A 20,291-nucleotide genomic window follows, 5' to 3' on the forward strand; every position below is an offset into this window, starting at 1 on the left:
TGGAGTACTCGGTTTGAGTTCTTTCGTGACTTTGGTCTTTTCATTCAACTTGTAAGATTTGAACTTCTACCTCTTGAGTAAAGGAGAGGCCCCTTTCCATCACACCACGTCACCATATATCACACCTCAAAAATAATGCCTTGATTTAAGCAATATATGTGAACATGCATAGTAGATGATACTCAATAGTGCTTAAAAATATAGTTGTGTCTCCACTATATAATTCAAACTATTTTCATTCATTTGTATATTAAATAGGAGTAATAGATTGAAACGTCATACAATGGCGAGGCTCATGAAATCACATGTGAGGGTCTTCTGTATAAGCTTTCTATTGGTGTTTGTGTGTTATTGGTGTAAGTTCTACATGTATAACCATTTTGTCATGTTATTATTTTTAGATAAAAATCTTAGTTAATATTATTAGTTTTGGATCTATAGGTGAAAAAAATGAACACCAGCACACGCAAGCATTTGGAGTTCCATCGCCACCGAAAGACTGTACTCCACATTGTTTTGAATCACAAAATACAAAGGGGTGGGTTTGTTGCGATAAAACCTATGGTAGTAAAGCGTCATGCGAGGAAGTCTGTAAGACAAAGAAAAGTTGTTGTTAGGTACAAAAATAACTGGTAATGTTAAGGATTAGTTATATTACATAATAAAGATTAAAAATATAATGTCAATCTACACACTGACGTTGTTAAAGGATAACTTTGCAATACAGAAACAATATATATTAACACACGGTTGTGTTACTAGTATTTCTTTTATCTTAGACTGTACATAAAAGCACTTGTCGGACAAATAAATAACTAATGCAAGTCTTGTTATACTAATAAACTTTAACAACGACTTCTATTAATCATTGGTTACCTACAATTACCAAACAAAATTCCAAAACATGGTTGTCTCATATGAATTATAACACACATAGTGTTTAAATACATGCTATTAGTATCAACTAAAACACATTAACTAAATAGGACGAGTTTATATAAATATTAGAGGTTGAGTTTTTTTTCATCATAAATATTTAGTCCTTATCGTCATCATGTAAAGAAACTTGTAAACATATCCAACAGTCGAGAACGCGAATCAAAAGTCAAAAGACTCGGATTAAGAGTTATGACTAAGAAGACGATAAAAACACAGAAATTTCGATAGTCATGTTCAGCTACTTTAATGTTGGACGGACTGAATAAAGTATAATAGTTGATATCCCAGGTAAGCGCAACTCAAATAATGAAAATGCGAAATATTATTGAATCTATGTGATAGGTCATAAAAGAGTATGAAAGGAAAATGCAAACCGATGAAACCGAAGTGTTAAAAACATCAAGATTAAGACCCCGGGTAACGGGTTGAAGGGATGTAGGGGCATAAACCAAATAACGGAATAAGTGGGATAAACCAACGCGAAAACGACGTAAGAAGTCATAGAGTCGGAAAGATAATCTGAAAGAAAATGAGTATAGCCTTAGACTACGGTCAAGGTCAAATGAGTTTCAAAAGCGAAAATAAAATTCTAAGCATAAAAAGGGGGTGCCTTGACGCCATATGTGTGTATATATATATATATATATACTATTAAATAAAGACACGAGTAAAAGATGATCTACGGGATCACTATAACCTTCGGGTTATAAACAATATAAAGGTCTACGGGACTAAAATGACCCTTGGGTCATAAATAAAAAAATAAACTATAGGGTCTCATCTTAAAAAGGTGAAGATCTAATAAAATAGCCTACGAGGCAAAGGTGAAGGAACCTACGGGTCACTTGGGATTAAGCATGGAGACTGGTTACAATTTCCGACGCAATATAATAGCGGAAAAGAATAAATTCTTGTCGTCGATTCCTGGATATGAGTAATTGACACAAGTTAAAAAGATAAACGTTAAACTAAAATTCAGTTTTAGTAAGAAGTTTTAGTAAGAAGTGGCGTTTAACAAATATGAGTATTATAGAGAAATTAGAAAATAGTTAATGTTAAAGAATATAGGCCTCAACACCGATAGGTGTGAGACGCTATGTTCGAAAGGAGATTCTTGATAATGAAAAGCTTATAAAAACTTAAACATGACGTGATGCGATGCGATCATAGTCACAAGAGTGATACAAAAATACAAGATATAATCATGTCGTAACATGAGTTGCGGGATAGCAGATCATGAACTTATACTATTGAGTTGTAAGTTGACAATTGGGCCAAACAGGTGACAAAATAAGAAATACAAGATACAAGTTACAGTCCATGAGGACTTACTCGTGAAAGACGCTTACGTATGATAACTTTTGACTAGAAGAAACAGTGACTTAAAAACGAAACTAAGTTAGTTTGGCCAAACCAAAGGACTTCTTAAGGAAGGTTTCAGGGACGAAACCTCTTTAAGGGGGTAGACTTGTAACACCCCGAAAATATAGATTTAATATTATAAACTGAAGGCCAGTTACGGTCAGAATAGAATAACTAGGAATAAATAACCTAGTTAGATTAGTGTCTTGACATAATAAGAACAAACAATGGTTAAAATACCCTTTATAAAATTTGGGTAAAATTGAGGGGCTAAACATGGACAAAGGAATTAAAGTTTTAATTAAAACAATTATTAAACACAAAACACACACACATATGTATGTGTTCTGCGATCCCAACCAGAGCCAAGGGAGCTCTCATGCTCAAAACCCTAATGTGCAAAAATTGATCAAATCAAGAGGCTAAATCAGACCCAAATCGAAATCCAAGCACAAATTAGTGATCACCTCAGCGAAGTGATCACAAGGTATGTCAAATTTCACACTTTGATTCCATCTCAAATTCTAGATGTACACATGAGATTTGAAATTATAGCTTGCATGATAGTTTTTTGGATGGAACAATAAAGAAATCATGTCTAGGAGTAAACCCTAGCCATTAGTTTGTTGAACTTGTGCCTAAACCATGAAATTCATAATCATCCATTATTGTAATGGGTTTAGTAGAAAACATGATGAACACTAGAATCACAATTATTAAACTAGTGTTATTTAAGCTAAATGAAATAAATCCAGAGTATGAATGTGAAATTTGATATATGAACATCGTGTAGATGTTAAAATTTGGCCAAATAACTAATCATGAGACTTGGTTGTTGGATTAGTAAAATAACGCCCTTTAGGTGTTTGTAGAAATGCCTAAAAGAGGACTAAATATTAAAATTCTAAACAAAAACGCATATTAAAATGGTGAGATGAATTATATGTTTAAACTTATGAAAGGGTTCTAAAACAATTGTGAATTGAACTCTTTAGGCAAGGAATCCGGATCGTCAAGTGGACAAGCCGGTGGAGATAAGCGTTTGAAAAGTGTGCTCTAAAGGTACGTGCCTTGTCGTGTCGTTACACTTATGTAGATAAACCTAGTCGTAGATACGTCTGATGTTGATATAGCGTAAAGTATTGTGTTTGGTATGTCAATGAAGTGATGTAACTCACTCGACAACCAAACGGGTTAAAATAGTTGAATGAATATGTTTGTTGATGATAATGTTTAAATAGCCGTGTTAGGATGTCAATGAAGTGATGTAACTCACTCGACAACCAAACGGGTCAAAATAGTTGAATGAATATGTTTGTTGATGATAATGTTTAAATAGCCGTGTTAGGATGTCAATGAAGTGATGTAACTCACTCGACAACCAAACGGGTCAAAATAGTTGAATGAATATGTTTGTTGATGATAATGTTTAAATAGCCGTGTTAGGATGTCAATGAAGTGATGTAACTCACTCGACAACCAAATGTGACACCTGCGTCACTTCAACCATCAAACAAATTCCAAACTAATGAAATATTGTATTTCATACTTGGGATTTGTAAAAATATGTGTATCATTTGCACATATCAACTCTTGTTCGATTTTAAGCTTTAAATCGCTTTCTGGAGGGTTATACGCGCTCTGATGCGTAAAAATAACCAGTTTAATCCAACGAACACTCCGGAATAGTGAAAAAGGCTTAACATACCTTAAATAACCTTTACATTACTTAGAAATAAGTTTTTCAGGTTTTGGTATGACAAAATCAAGTTAAATCGCTTACAGGGACTAAATTCGACAAACTGCGAAAGTATGCCGATTTGAACTGTAACAGACATTCCAGAACATGACCATGAGTTAAAAATACCATAAATATCCTTCACATAGCTTAGAAATAGGCTTTGAGGGGTTCGGTGTGCTAAAATAAACTTTTGGGTCATTCGGGGACTAAAAGCGTCAAAAATTGCACAAGTTTGCACTTTCGCGCATAACTTACGTTCTGAATACATCCGGACATCCAAAAAATTTATGTAAGCATTATAATATTATGTTTTAATGTTTGGCTTGTCAAAAATCCATTCGTCGCGCAATTTGGATCGTTTTTCGCACTTATGCGCATTCCGTCGTAATTAAGCGAACATCGCGATCGTACGGCCAAACGAACCGACATCCGACATATTTTTTAGCATGTTTCATGTCCTCAATGTTTAGGCATCATTTTAGGGCCTTAAAGATGGCTTAACGGGCCTTGAACATGTCAGAAATGGCCTTAAACCATAACAGGGACCTAAATTGTCATTTTTGAAACTTGGCTTCTGATCAGAACCTCCAGGCGGCCCGCGTAAGCCTAGGGTCAACCTTTACGGGGCCCGCGTCAGCCCTGCAGATGTAGAAACTCGTTTTTCTTGCTGAAAATGGCCTTTCAAGCATCCAAGGGGCAATGCCTCTTCACAATCTCTGGGGTTGGGGTCACCTTTTGGTACCACAACATTTTCACAAGTGTACGAATGAGATCAAGGCACGATATTCAAGAAACGATCTTAAGGGTCTTGCATATCTTATAAATACCCCCCCCCCCATTCTTGTTTAAACCCACAAATCTGATCAAAGAGCTCTAAGTTGATGCCATTGCTTCATACCTGAGCTCCTGGATCAAGATTAGCTTTCGGGGACCCTTCGTAAGTGTTCTTTCATTCTTTTATCGCTTTTCGAGTCCTAAAGTCAAACTATGTTTGACTTTCTGCGTTGACCAGCCTATGGTCAACACGAAGTTCGTTTGAACTTCATAACGTGAGCGTGATCACGATGGTTATAGTCCATAGTGACTACACCTACAGATTACCACGTTATCTAGGCTCAGTGACGAGTCGTAGTTTCGGCCAAAATACGCATTCTTGTGTACTTTGTAACCAAACTACTCATAGGTATCAATACCGTTTGTTTTAATACCAAACCTGTTTTCTAAACTTAAGTGAAGCATGTTCTAACATGCTTAGCTCGTCACTTTTAGTATAGTGCATATATAGGGTCGTAAGGTAAGCGATCTAAACAATCGCTTATACTTTCGAACCCGACCCATTTGGTCGATCATTAGGATCCGACCAAACACATTAGGTGACCATAGTTGTATAGGGAATAACCTTCCGAGGTTATACCTTATGGTCACGACGTTAGGCGTTCCAAACGCGTTTTACGCGAACGACGCGTTAAGATAGCATAAGCTACCTAAACGGGTCGTAATGGGTCGTAAGCACTTAGGTTAGGTTTCATTTTAGTATGTGGGCTTTGTTAAACCATATTACACGAGTCTCGATACTCGTTTGGTTTACGAACCCTATATTAGGTGCCGTTTGATATCCGTGATCTCTAGCATTGTTTGGTTGTTATACAAGGACTTCAGGGCAATCTCAAGTGAGTACATAGTCCCCTCTTTTACTGTTTTCAATGTTTTGGGGTGAAGCAAGTGTACCTATTTTTTTATGTTCATGATTTCAAAGTATAAATTGATTATACATGTTAGTACTTATCTTTTGACAAACTGAATGATTATTTATAGTTTAAACACTAATTTTTCAAAGATTATAAAATAAATTGTTGGATTGTACTTATTTTATACATTCACCAGACCGATTGGTAGTATGATATAGCGCTATAGGACTAGACACCCCATTCCTGTTGTGATGGAATGTCTAAAACCAATTTGTTTCTCCATCCAAATAGGGATTTCCTTTGTGGTATCCTTATAGTCTCAAAGGTGTAGTTTGATGCACTAGGTCTGAATGAATTCTTAAATCACTCCTTTAAAGTATATTTTGATATACTCCCAAAAAGTATAGTTTGATATACTCTCATGTGTGGTATTGTACAGAACCAACATATATATTTTATCAACAAACCAAAACATATTTTTAATATGTTATTTAGAAATCCAAAGTATACTTTTAATATGCTACTATAAGGTTATTCGTTTAACCTTACATTATTTTACAAAGCATAACTTTTGATTTATTCAAACACTCCGTTTTGTACATTTTTACTTGTGGTTTAAGAAATCTCATTTTACTTACCATACATAACTTTTGTTTATACATTACATGGTTTACATTTAACTTGAGTTATACAATAACATTGGACTATTGGTTTAAACATGAACATTCTATATTGGTGGTTTGGTTTGCGTAAGTGACTTAAGTAATGAGGCGTGTGTAATATGATACAAGCATGGTGGATACGCCGCTGGTACTTCCTATATATAAGTGTTTGTATGGTATTACATATCGTAGCGTTATTTAAATCATTTCAATTTAAGTCATATAACATTTTACACAAATAACATACTTTTCATAAGACATTGTTTTACAACAACTTATCTTATACAAATTCATTTTTACTTGGTTATTCAATTAACCTTACATTACTCTTTTACGTATCATCTACTTTACCATCACTTTTTGAATGATTTATAAAACACAACATTTTACAAGGATCATGACTGACTTTTGTTGAACAACTCTTTCTAAACTTATAAGTCATGAATCCTATATTCACAAAACCTATGTATCTCACAGGCATTTTTATGCTGACGTACCTATTTTTACACATGTTTCAAGTGCTGTCTTGAGATGATTGTTGATACATGCTACATTTAGGATGGACTCGTGCCTTAGCAACTTTAAAACTTGGAAGATCATAGTTGTACTTATTTGATTGTATTAAAACAATGAGTTCATTTATTCAATAAAACAGAATTTATTTATTCCATGGTTATGAAACAATGATTCTGTTACAACACTCCCCGACGTTTCCGCCACGTCTGGTTGTTCTACGTGGTCGGGGTGTGACAGAAAAGTTGGTATCAGAGCCAATGGTTATAGGGAATTAGGTTATTAGTAATGCTTTGACCTAGACTATAACCTTCCTAGGACCCTAACACAAGTTTTCTTGTGTATAGTTTTAAAACAATACCGTCACTTATTCTTAGGTGACAACCACAATAAGAACATAAATTTCTATCCCGCTTTGAAAACTAATCATCTGTTCTAGGATGATTTATTATATGGTTTTGAACCCTTTAAGTTTTCAAAATCCCGTCAAAAGTTGGTCTAAATAATGTAAACACGTGCAAACTGGAAGGGTGGGTGCCTGTACCCTGAGTTTTCTGTCTAAGGCTAGAGTGTTCGTATAAATCCACAAAATCGGACCAGTCACTCTTACCTGAGAACTCTTGGGGTGAGTGTCCACTTATAGGCGACCATGTCTTCGCGATACATTATTTTTGACCTATTTACTTTGATTAATCACCGGGGTCATTTGTTGCTTCGTAGTAACAAACAAATGACCACTATCCTTGCTTTCATCAGATTTGTTTCATCTCATTCCTTTCGTCTAATTCTCTCACTCGTTTCCTCTCATGTTTCCTCTTTTAGAATGCCTCCTCGACGCGACAATCAGATAGCGAATGCCGAACTGGCGGAAATCATCGCGCAGCAAATGGCTGCTGCCTTCCCAAATCTTTATACTCAAATGATTCAAGCCATCAACAACAACAATGCTCCATGCAATTTCAAGAATTTTAACTCGGCTAAACCGCTCAAGTTTAGTGGTTCTGAGGGAGCAACTGGGCTTCTTCAATGGTTTGAGAGCATTGAGAATACTTTCCGTCACGTTCAGTGTCCTGAAAATCGCAAGGTCGAGTTTTCTTCGAGTGTGTTTCAGAAGAGGGCTCTTACGTGGTGGAACGGGGTTATGAGAGACCGCGGTGCTGAGGCTGCATTAGCACAGACTTGGGCCGAGCTTAGGGCTCTTATGATGAAGGAATTCTGTCCTCGTCATGAGCTAAGGGCTCTAGAAAGGGAATTTGATGATTTGAAGCAAGACAGTGGGGAACATCGAGCCTATACTGACCGCTATGAGGAATTGAGCTTGTTATGCCCTACTATGGTTACGCCTCTGGATAAGGCGATTGAGAAATACATTGATGGTCTTCCTGACGTAGTTCAGGATATCGTTACTGGCAGCAACCCTACTACTGTCAGACAAGCCATTGAATTGGCTGCCACTCTGACTGAATCCCATATCAGGAAGCGCAAGCTGTTTCGGAAGGGCGACTTAAGACCATCTGACAAGACTGCTCATGTGGAACCAAAGGAAGAAAATGCTGAGGTGTCCAAGAAGAAGAAGCGCAAAGCCTCTCAAAACTACGCTGTAACTGCTCAAGACAAACAGGTTGCACCAAACCAGCCAGCACAACCTCGCAAAAGACAAAACTATGTTGGTACCGCACCTTTGTGCAACAAGTGCAACCGTCATCATCTAGAGCAAGAGCAGTGTCACAAATGTACCCACTGTGGGCGGTTGGGACATTTGTTCAATGTTTGTTGTTATGCAAATCAAGCTGCTGCAAACCCTGCTGCTGTTCAAGCACGGTTCCCTTCGGTGTCATGTTATAACTGTGGTGACCTTACCCACTACAGGAACAATTGCCCAAGACTTGTTAACATACCTCCAGCGCGTGGACGAGTGTTTAACATCAATGAGGCAAACATGAACAATGATGCAGCAGTGAACAATTAGTGTTTTGTATTTTCTTGGTTGTTATCTTTTGACACTTCAAGACAATTCGATTGTTACATAAATAAAGATTTGTTGTTTTTATTTCTGCAAAATTTATGCGTTTGTGTGAATGCTTGATGCAACCTTATGATGTCAACCCAAAGACAAACTACTCGTGTGGTTCTGTCATTTTATGATCACTTGTGATCTCCCCAAGAACCTTAAACACTCGTTTCTTTTAAGAAACAAAGCCAAACTCTTATTGAGAATCCCTCTATCTTTATAGATAGATCCTTAAAAATCATTAAAGTGCCAAATGAAATCCATGGATTGGATTCCTAGTGTGCTTTAAATATCCATACCTAAAGATAACAAATTAAAGAATCAAGTTAACTAAATTCGTGCTTATGTGTTTTCTTACATGTTTTGTGGTTGTATGTGATCCATCCAAATCCTCATAGAATCTTCCATATCTCATACGAGAGATTCATAATAGGATATCCAAAGATACTATCTTAAATCCTTAATGGACTTCAACATTGTAGTTAAGTCCCTCGGGTTATAAAGTATTATTCTATAATTGGACCTCTTGAATGGTCTGGTTAAACCGATTGATTTTGAAAATCTGATTAGAAATATCATGTGATGATGTAACTAAAAAGATCCCTTAAGTGGTCTATTTAAGGAGATCGTACGACGGTCTAGTTAAGAAGATCATGTGTTGATCTAGTTAAAAAGATCGTTCGTTGATCTAATTAAAAGGATCCTTTTGTGGTCTAGTCGAGTCGCTTCATGTTTATTCAAGTGATTTTTTTTCCTACGCATTATGAAATGAACTGTGCGGACTGTGCAAGGAATTACGTAATTATGGAGGCCTACATAATTATGGAATTCAGTGCACAGAAACCACAGGAAGCTTTGTCATGTGTTAAGACCTATAGTGACAAGAATAATGCTACGGGAGAAGTCTTGGACCTCGACCAATGTCATTTATTCTCACACTCCCCAATTCTGATCTCAATCACACACCAAGTTTCCCATCATAAGTCTTCATAAGAAACGTTCTTCTCTCCGTAGTTCAAAATTCCATATTTTACTATTACAAGGAATTCACTTTGAAGGTTAACAAATTCGCTAAGAGTCCTAACATGGCCCAGATTACTTAAGGGTTCAATGGATCTATTAGAAGGCGAAACCGTCACAGCTGTCTTCACAAGTTTCCTCTAGAATTAAATTTCAGGACGAAATTTCCTAAAGTAGGGGAGACTGTGACACCTGTGTCACTTCAACCATCAAACAAATGCCAAACCAATGAAATATTGTATTTCATACTTGGGATTTGTAAAAATATGTGTATCATTTGCACATATCAACTCTTGTTCGATTTTAAGCTTTAAATCGCTTTCTGGAGGGTTATACGCGCTCTGATGCGTAAAAATAACCAGTTTAATCCAACGAACACTCCGGAATAGTGAAATAGGCTTAACATACCTTAAATAACCTTTACATAACTTAGAAACAAGTTTTGAAGGCTTTAGTATGACAAAATCAAGTTAAATCGCTTACAGGGACTAAATTCGACAAACAGCGAAAGTATGCCGATTTGAACTGTAACAGACATTCCAGAACATGACCATGAGTTAAACATACCATAAATATCCTTCACATAGCTTAGAAATAGGCTTTGAGGGGTTCGGTGTGCTAAAATAAACTTTTGGGTCATTCAGGGACTAAAAGCGTCAAAAAGTGCACAAGTTTGCACTTTCGCGCATAACTTACGTTCTGAATACATCCGGACATCCAAAAAATTTATGTAAGTATTATAATATTATGTTTTAATGTTTGGCTTGTCAAAAATCCATTGGTCGCGCAATTTGGATCGTTTTTCGCACTTATGCGCATTCCGTCGTAATTAAGCGAACATCGCGATCGTACGGCCAAACGAACCGACATCCGACATATTTTTGAGCATTTTTCATGTCCTCGATGTTTAGGCATCATTTTAGGGCCTAAAAGATGGCTTAACGGGCCTTGAACGTGTCAGAAATGGCCTTAAACCATAACAGGGACCTAAACTATCATTTTTGAAACTTGGCTTCTGATCAGAACCTCCAGGCGGCCCGCGTAAGCCTAGGGGCAACCTTTACGTGGCCCGCGTCAGCCCTGCAGATGCAGAAACTCGTTTTTCTTGCTGAAAATGGCCTTTCAAGCATCCAAGGGGCAATGCCTCTTCACAATCTCTGGGGTTGGGGTCACCTTTAGGTACTACAACATTTTGACAAGTGTACGAATGAGATCAAGGCACGATATTCAAGAAACGATCCTAACGGTCTTGCATATCCTATAAATACCCCCCCCCCATTCTTGTTTAAACCCACAAATCTGATCAAAGAGCTCTAAGTTGATGCCATTTCTTCATATCTGAGCTCCTGGATCAAGATTAGCTTTCGGGGACCCTTCGTAAGTGTTCTTTCGTTCTTTTATCGCTTTTCGAGTCCTAAAGTCAAACTATGTTTGACTTTCTGCGTTGACCAGCCTATGGTCAACACGAAGTTCGTTTTAACTTCATAACGTGAGCGTGATAATGATGGTTATAGTCCATAGTGACTACACCTACTGATTACCATGTTATCTAGGCTCAGTGACGAGTCGTAGTTTCGGCCAAAATGCGCATTCTTGCGTACTTTGTAACCAAACTACTCATAGGTATCAAAACCGTTTGTTTTAATACCAAACCTGTTTTCTAAACTTAAGTTAAGCATGTTCTAACATGCTTAGCTCGTCACTTTTAGTATAGTGCATATATAGGGTCGTAAGGTAAGCGATCTAAACAATCGCTTATACTTTCGAACCCGACCCATTTGGTCGATCATTAGGATCCAACCAAAAGCATTAGGTGACCATAGTTTTATAGGGAATAACCTTCCGAGGTTATACCTTATGGTCACGACGTTAGGCGTTCCAAACGCGTTTTACGCGAACGACGCGTTAAGATAGCATAAGCTACCTAAACGGGTTGTAATGGGTCGTAAGCACTTAGGTTAGGTTTCATTTTAGTATGTGGGCTTTGTGAAACCATATTACATGAGTCTCCATACTCGTTTGGTTTACGAACCCTCATCCTATCCAATCCTCCGATTTAGGTCCGGTATATTAACATAGTTACCTATATTAGGTGCCGTTTGATATCCGTCATCTCTAGCATTGTTTGGTTGTTATACAAGGACTTCAAGGCAATCTCAAGTGAGTACATAGTCCCCTCTTTTACTGTTTTCAATGTTTTGGGGTGAAGCAAGTGTACCTATTTTTTTATGTTCATGATTTCAAAGTATAAATTGATTATACATGTTAGTACTTATCTTTTGACAAACTGAATGATTATTTATGGTCTAAACACTAATTTTTCAAAGATTATAAAATTAATTGTTGGATTGTACTTATTTTATACATTCACCAGACCGATTGGTAGTATGATATAGCGCTATAGGACTAGACACCCCATTCCTGTTGTCATGGAATGTCTGAAACCAATTTGTTTCTCCATCCAAATAGGGATTTCCTTTATGGTATCCTTATAATCTCAAAGGTGTAGTTTGATGCACTAGGTGTGAATGAATTCTTAAATCACTCCTTTAAAGTATATTTTGATATACTCCCAAAAAGTATAGTTTGATATACTCTCATGTGTGGTATTGTACAGAACCAACATATATATTTTATCAACAAACCAAAACATATTTTTAATATGTTATTTACAAATCCAAAGTATACTTTTAATATGCTACTATAAGGTTATTCGTTTAACCTTACATTATTTTACAAAGCATAACTTTTGATTTATTCAAACACTCCGTTTTGTACATTTTTACTTGTGGTTTAAGAAATCTCATTTTACTTACCATACATAACTTTTGTTTATACATTACATGGTTTACATTTAACTTGAGTTATACAATAACATTGGACTATTGGTTTAAACATGAACATTCTATATTGGTGGTTTGGTTTGCGTAAGTGACTTAAGTAACGAGGCGTGTGTAATATGATACAAGCATGGTGGATACGCCGCTGGTACTTCCTATATATAAGTGTTTGTATGGTATTACATATCGTAGCGTTATTTAAATCATTTCAATTTAAGTCATATAACATTTTATACAAATAACATACTTTTCATAAGACATTGTTTTACAACAACTTATCTTATACAAATTCATTTTTACTTGGTTATTCAATTAACCTTACATTACTCTTTTACGTATCATCTACTTTACCATCACTTTTCGAATGATTTATAAAACACAACATTTTACAAGGATCATGACTGACTTTTGTTGAACAACTCTTTCTAAACTTATAAGTGATGAATCCTATATTCACAAAACCTATGTATCTTACAGGCATTTTTATGCTGACGTACCTATTTTTACACATGTTTCAGGTGCTGTCTTGAGATGATTGTTGATACATGCTACATTTAGGATGGACTCGTGCCTTAGCAACTTTAAAACTTGGAAGATCATAGTTGTACTTATTTGATTGTATTAAAACAATGAGTTCATTTATTCAATAAAACAGAATTTATTTATTCCATGGTTATGAAACAATGATTCTGTTACAACACTCCCCGACGTTTCCCCCACGTCTGGTTGTTCTACGTGGTCGGGGTGTGACACCAAACGGGTCAAAATAGTTGAATGAATATGTTTGTTGATGATAATGTTTAAATAGCCGTGTTAGGATGTCAATGAAGTGATGTAACTCACTCGACAACCAAACGGGTCAAAATAGTTGAATGAATATGTTTGTTGATGATAATGTTTAAGTAGCCGTGTTAGGACGTCAATGAAGTGGTGTAACCCACTCGACAAACCAAACGGGTTAAATAATGGTCGAATTGGTAGTTGTTTGAAGTGACTTAAACATCACTCATTAAGTTTGAGTTATAATAGCGTAAACCATGGAATGGGCGTGATACGCTAAGGTTGACAAGCCCGGGATTGGGTAATTATGGTTAGAAACCGGTGTTGATGAAATAGGTAAGTACGCGACCTATGGTTTCGTTATTAGTTAGTTTGTTACATTGAAACTTGTCAAAAAGGGAAACCCGTTAAGTCATGGAAGTGACGAAGTGCCATAGACAAATAAAACGGGTCAAAAACATGCGTAAGAAACGGAGTTTGGAATGTTAGAAATGGTGGTTTCCGTTCGGCATCCAAACGGGTTAAAAACAAGTTGAATTGAAAACGTCAAAGTCAATAACCATCACTTGTTGATTGGTTATAAACAAAGCGTAAGCCGTGAAGCGGACACGCTAAATTGTTGCAAAAAAAAAACATGAATCCTTGTAGAGGAATTAAAGTTCTGAATTTTACATGCCAAATGTTCTAGAAAAGCATGATTAAATCCTCGGAAAACAGGCATGATGATTACTGCGTAAGTGTCCCTCTTAAAGGGAGAGAAGCGCTATAATGGGTAAACCCGGGACTGGGTAAATCGGTCGTAGACATGAGATGATAATAAAACAAGTTGTTGTACTTGTAGACAAGCAGGTCGAATAAATAAAGAGCCAAAATAAAGGCCAATTGTTTTTAAACTGAAAATTTGTGTGAATTGTGTTGATAAACGGGTCCGTAATTTAATTACGGTCGCGTGGGAAAAAGAATCGGCTAAAACGGACGCCCGAGTCAAAAGTTATGTTGATTTAAAGTTTGGATTTTGATAAAAATGGTGCTGGGCTGATATACAGCTCCATCCAACAACCTTCTGTCAAAAACACACCGTGGCGCTACGCCACGGCCAAACCAGTTTACCATCGCGCGACGCAACGACGGTGGTGTGCGGCGACGGCCAACCCCCTATCTCCGTCGCGCGACGCCACCACCCCAGATCCGTGAAATTTTGTTGTTTTGACATGTTTGAGCACGGAACTTGTTTATAATTGATTTTAAAAGTGTCAAAACTAATTATTTTCATGGTTTTGACCGTAGGTGATGGTGGACCTAATCCGGATGGCGATCAAGCAATTATCAAGAACCGAACGCACTAAACAAAGCTTCCGCACTTGATCTATTTTGTTTTAGTAATATGTAAACACTTGAAGTCATGTCTTGTAAGTTTAATTAATAGGATTATAACTTGAATATTATGATCATGTTTGGTTTTAAAATCATGAAAGTCTTTGTAAACTCTAAATTTTTGTAATAAATGCATGTTATGTATTATTAATTCGGTTATTCTAAGACGGGTCTTACAATACCAAGTTATGGATCGGCAACCATCCGGATGAGTGGCATGGTGTGCCAAGTTGTGGATTGGCAAGTAGTTTAGCAGCATATGGTGTTGTTGCTTTGCTACTCTTGCCGAGAAGAGTAAGGTATTGGGGTAGACCCCTTTCACCAACTAACCAATCAATTTTTTAGTTAGTGATGCGTGAGAGGCATATGATTTTCTATGATTTGACAATTTATGGTTGGTAAGAGGTAGCGGTGAAAGCTAATGTAATGCTAATGTGAACGAGAGAGGTGTTGTGGCAAGTGTGATGTGGAGGCAAACATTCCTTGTGGCCTGATGGCCTCTCTATTGCGAGAAAGGACCGCATCCGGCTTCCCCTACCCCAATCACCACCACCAACTTTTCCTTCTCAGCCTCATACAACCACAAATTTCCTCATTTGAAACCATTATCAGCCAAGCGACCAAATTCATCAAAAGGCGGAGTTCCGTTAATTGTTGAAGCGGCGATGAAATTAAATTGAGATATCAAAGACTTTTATGAGGGTAATTACGGGTTGATCGATATTCAGATCATAACACATTAACATATGAAGAATTTAGTTTCCTACACTTATAATGTCAAATACAATACCTTATAATATGGTTAACCAAGTAAATATTGAAGTGCTAAGGTTTAAGATATTCAAATGTTATCACATATGAATTAACATGTAACATGAGCACAAAGTGTTCTATAAGTTAACATGTAAAATGAACATATAGTTTTACATTACAAAAAAAAAATGAGCATCACCGACAATATAATTCATCAGTAGTCCGTCTGAAAAGGGTATCATTGAATATGTTGGTGACTGGTCGTGGGAAATATGGTCATGGGTAATCTGAATTATGACAGATTGTCGACATATATCACAAAAGGTCATCGAAGGACAAATGATAGAAGGGTAAATAACCATATTTTAACATGTGTAAGTATATGGTTTTAAGTGTTTATTATCCTAAAACATGTTACTTTAAGTTTTATCTGATTCAAAGGTACCCGGAGCTTAATGGATGGCTTAACGGGAAGTTTTTGGGAAACATTACGAAGGTTTGGAAGTTCATACGTAAGATGGGAGTTGAAAAACGTGAAACCGGGCAAGAAACTAGTAACCAGCTTTAGTCTGGTGCAACCTGGTGCCAGTTCTGGCGCAATACAGCAGATTTCCAAATCCCAACACCACCTTGCGATAGGTGTGACACCACCCTGCTCCAGGTGATGGATAAACATGGGAAAATTTAGTTTTTCACCCTATTTAAATATATATTCAGCACTAAACACAAATACCTTCAATGCTAGTCATGCAATCCAGATCCAAGACAACCATAGAAGATTCAACCATAATGATGAGCGGCTAATCTCACCCGTGATCTCCTCCAGGTGTAGGGTTTGTAATTGATGCTTTTGATACTTGTTTAAACCAGACTTTTGGGATTGAATCCGTAATCCCTTAAGTTATTGTTAGATTCAATTATGGTTTTTCGTTTAGAAGATTTGATTTTGTTGAAACTTCAAATTCATTAGTTTTTTGGTCTATGATTTGTTTATTGATTTATGTTTCATATAATTGAATTGGTGTTGTGTGAATAGGACCTCTTAAGTTCGGCTCCTTATATAAGACTTGATCAACTATATACATAGTTACCATTAATGGTTTCCGACTAGGTAAATGATATGATTTAATTTATACATATTTTACATGCGATTATCCTTGCGTTTTGTCGAACTTTATCATGAAATTGATGTAATTTGGTACTTAATTGAAGTATTCATGATTTTTAGAAGCTTTTGGAAACCGAAGCAAATAATAGAAGCCGAGAATTCAAGGCACACGAGTTGAAAGAGATTGAAGAAAAGTAAAATTTGGTTAAACTGGATCCATTACGCACCATAATGCTTCACACATTACACCCTGTAATGGTACCTCGTACCAGGAAATAAGATTTTAATGAAGTACCTTATTTTACACGTAACATACCATAATGCATATACCATTACGCCCCGTAATGCTAACAGTGAAGAAAAATTAATATTTCTTATCTAACGAACGCAAGGCTACAAATGGAGGGTCAGTTTTGGACGACATCAGAGGCTATTGAGGTAATAATTTGAAGGGAGGGTGAAGTCTTGGAGCATCCATTTGAAGGCTTTCAAATTGGAGTACTCGGTTTGAGTTCTTTTGTGACTTTGGTCTTTTCATTCAACTTGTAAGATTTGAACTTCTACCTCTTGAGTAGAGGAGAGGCCCCTTTCCATCACACCACATCACCATATATCACACTTCAAAAATAATGCCTTGATTTAAGCAATATATGTGAACATGCATAGTGGATGATAGTCAATAGTGCTTAAAAATATAGTTGTGTCTCCAGTATATAATTCAAACTATTTTCATTCATTTGTATATTAAATAGGAGTAATAGATTGAAACGTCACACAATGGCGAGGCTCATGAAATCACATGTGAGGGTCTTTTGTATAAGCTTTCTATTGGTGTTTGTGTGTTATTGGTGTAAGTTCTACATGTATAACCATTTTGTCATGTTATTATTTTTAGATAAAAATCTTAGTTAATATTATTAGTTTTGGATCTATAGGTGAAAAAATGAACACTAGCACACGCAAGCATTTGGAGTTCCATCGCCACCGAAAGACTGTACTCCACATTGTTTTAAATCACAAAATACAAACATGTGGATTTGTTGCGATAAAACCTACGGTAGTAAAGCGGCATGCGAGGTAGTCTGTAAGACAAAGAAAAGTTGTTGTTATGTACAAAAATAACTGGTATTGTTAAGGATTAGTTATATTACATAATAAAGATTAAAAATATAATGTCAATCTACACCCTGACGTTGTTAAAGGATAACTTTGCAATACAGAAACAATATATATTAACATACGGTTGTGTTGCTAGTATTTCTTTTATCTTAGACTGTACATAAAAGCACTTGTCAGACAAATAAGTAACTAATGCAAGTCTTGTTATACTAATAAACATTAACAACGACTTCTATTATTCATTGGTTACCTACAATTACAAAACAAAATTCCAAAACATGGTTGTCTCATATGAATTATAACACGCATAGTGTTTAAATACATGCTATTAGTATCAACTAAAACACATTAACTAAATAGGACGAGTTTATATAAATATTAGAGTTTGATTTTTTTTTCATCATAAATATTTAGTCCTTATCGTCATCATGTAAAGAAACTTGTAAACATGTCCAACAAAATCTGATCGAATCGAAGGTTGTGATGCGTTTATATGCTGCGTAATTCCCTACATCTCCTCTCACGTTTATTTTGTCACTAACCATAACACAATGACACCCGCTCTAAGTGAAAGGTATACCCCATTTCCTTATTATTAAGAACTAGTGGAATTCCTCTGCGCTTTGTGGTGGGAATTCGCTATTCGGAATTAAACAATGTTACGTACCGGTACCGTTACGAAGAGTGAAAATATATTAGAAAATGTTGATGGCAACTCATATCCAAAAAAAACAACCATTATAATGGATAACTAAATACTATAAGCAAAAGACAGTTTTACTACAGTGATGCAATCATCTGACATTTGCTCTATTAATAAATCAACTTTAACTTAGAACTAATAAGTGCATCTTGTAAAGAACACTATCTTATCAATTTTTTAAACTTATTATTAATAATTACCTCACGTGAAGAGAATTATGCTGGAAAATGATGTTATACCGTCTATGAATCATTGGCCTTAAGCCAGTTAACCGACCTTTCCACGGTACACTTAAATTCAAGAAAGGACAAATTTAGCACATATCAAGTTTTTCATTAGGCCATGTTTTGTTTTTATCTCAAAAGCAACTCCCCACCACTTCTGAACAACTACAATTCCAGGAGTTTTTTTTTCCAACAACATATGCATCAAATGTCTACAACAAATACATACATAGCATACGACAATTGAATACATCTATTCTAGAAATTTGTAGTCATTTCTTAATTCCCATAACAGAGCATGTTGAAGTTGCAAAGTTAGCCCATTTGATAGTACAAACCTATTATATGCAACAGAGGGAGTGAGATTGGTGCATAGGTTCAGCGATTGGTGCCCGAGGTTTCAAAGAACATTGAGAAACCTAGGTGAGCATTAACATAGAGCCACAATACCTTGTTAATCACTTTAGCACCCACTTACCTTTTAATATATAAATATAATTTTATTTTTAAATAACTAATAAGAATGGAGGTTTTGTGTGTTACTAGTATTTCTTTTATCCTAGACTATACATATAAGCAATTCTCGAAAAAATAAGTAACTAATGCAAGTCTTGTTATACTAGTAAAATTTAACCATAACTTTTATTTATTCGTTGGTTATCTACAATTACAAAACAAATACCAACACATGGTTATCTTAGATAAATTATAACACACTTAGTGTTTAAATACATGTTATTAGTATCAACTAAAACACATTAAATAAATAGGATAAGTTTATACACAAATTAGATTTTGATTTTTTCTTATCATAAATATTTAGTCCTTATTGTTGTTATGTAAAGGAAACTTGTAAACATGTCTAACCAAATCTAACTGAATTGAAGGTTGTGATGTGTTTCTATGTTGCATAATTCCCCACAGCTCCTCTCATGTTTCTTCTGTCACTGACCATAACACAATAACACCCACTCTAAGTGAAAGGTATACTTCATTTCCTTATTATAACAAACTAGTGGAATTCCTATGCGCTTTGCAGCGGGAATTTGTTATTCGTAATAAAACAACGTTACGTACCATTTGAACTGAGAGTGCAAATATATCAGAAACGAAAATGCCGATGGCAACTCATGTCGAAAAAAACACCCATTAAAATGGATAACTAAATACTATAACCAAAAGACAGTTTTACCACGGTCGTGCAATCTGTTGGTGCATATTGTGTGCCCATTACTGTGCAAAATAGGCTAGATAGAGCGTGTGTTGAATATTGCATTGTTTAGAGTGTGTTAGGAGCGCAAGACTCAAATGCAACGTAGGAGTCGTGTGTGCGTATGAGACATACGCAAGATTGGTACGCATGAGTCCTACGCCTATAAATAGGGTAGTGATGTGCATTAGCTCATAAGTCTTGGATTTGAGAGAAGATTGAACCTAGTGTTCTCTCCCGTGTT

At 36.0% G+C, this 20,291-nt stretch overlaps 1 long non-coding RNA gene across 1 annotated transcript; it reads left to right on the forward strand.

The window, feature by feature from the left end:
• Positions 1 to 231: 231 nt before the first annotated feature.
• On the forward strand, positions 232 to 708 carry LOC118489047. Its single transcript, XR_004885960.1, has 2 exons — positions 232 to 356; positions 442 to 708. It is a non-coding gene; the product is annotated as an uncharacterized LOC118489047 (long non-coding RNA).
• Positions 709 to 20,291: the final 19,583 nt, after the last annotated feature.

The sequence above is a fragment of the Helianthus annuus genome, chromosome 17 (assembly GCF_002127325.2).
Source record: "Helianthus annuus cultivar XRQ/B chromosome 17, HanXRQr2.0-SUNRISE, whole genome shotgun sequence".
Classification (NCBI taxonomy): Eukaryota; Viridiplantae; Streptophyta; class Magnoliopsida; order Asterales; family Asteraceae; genus Helianthus; species Helianthus annuus.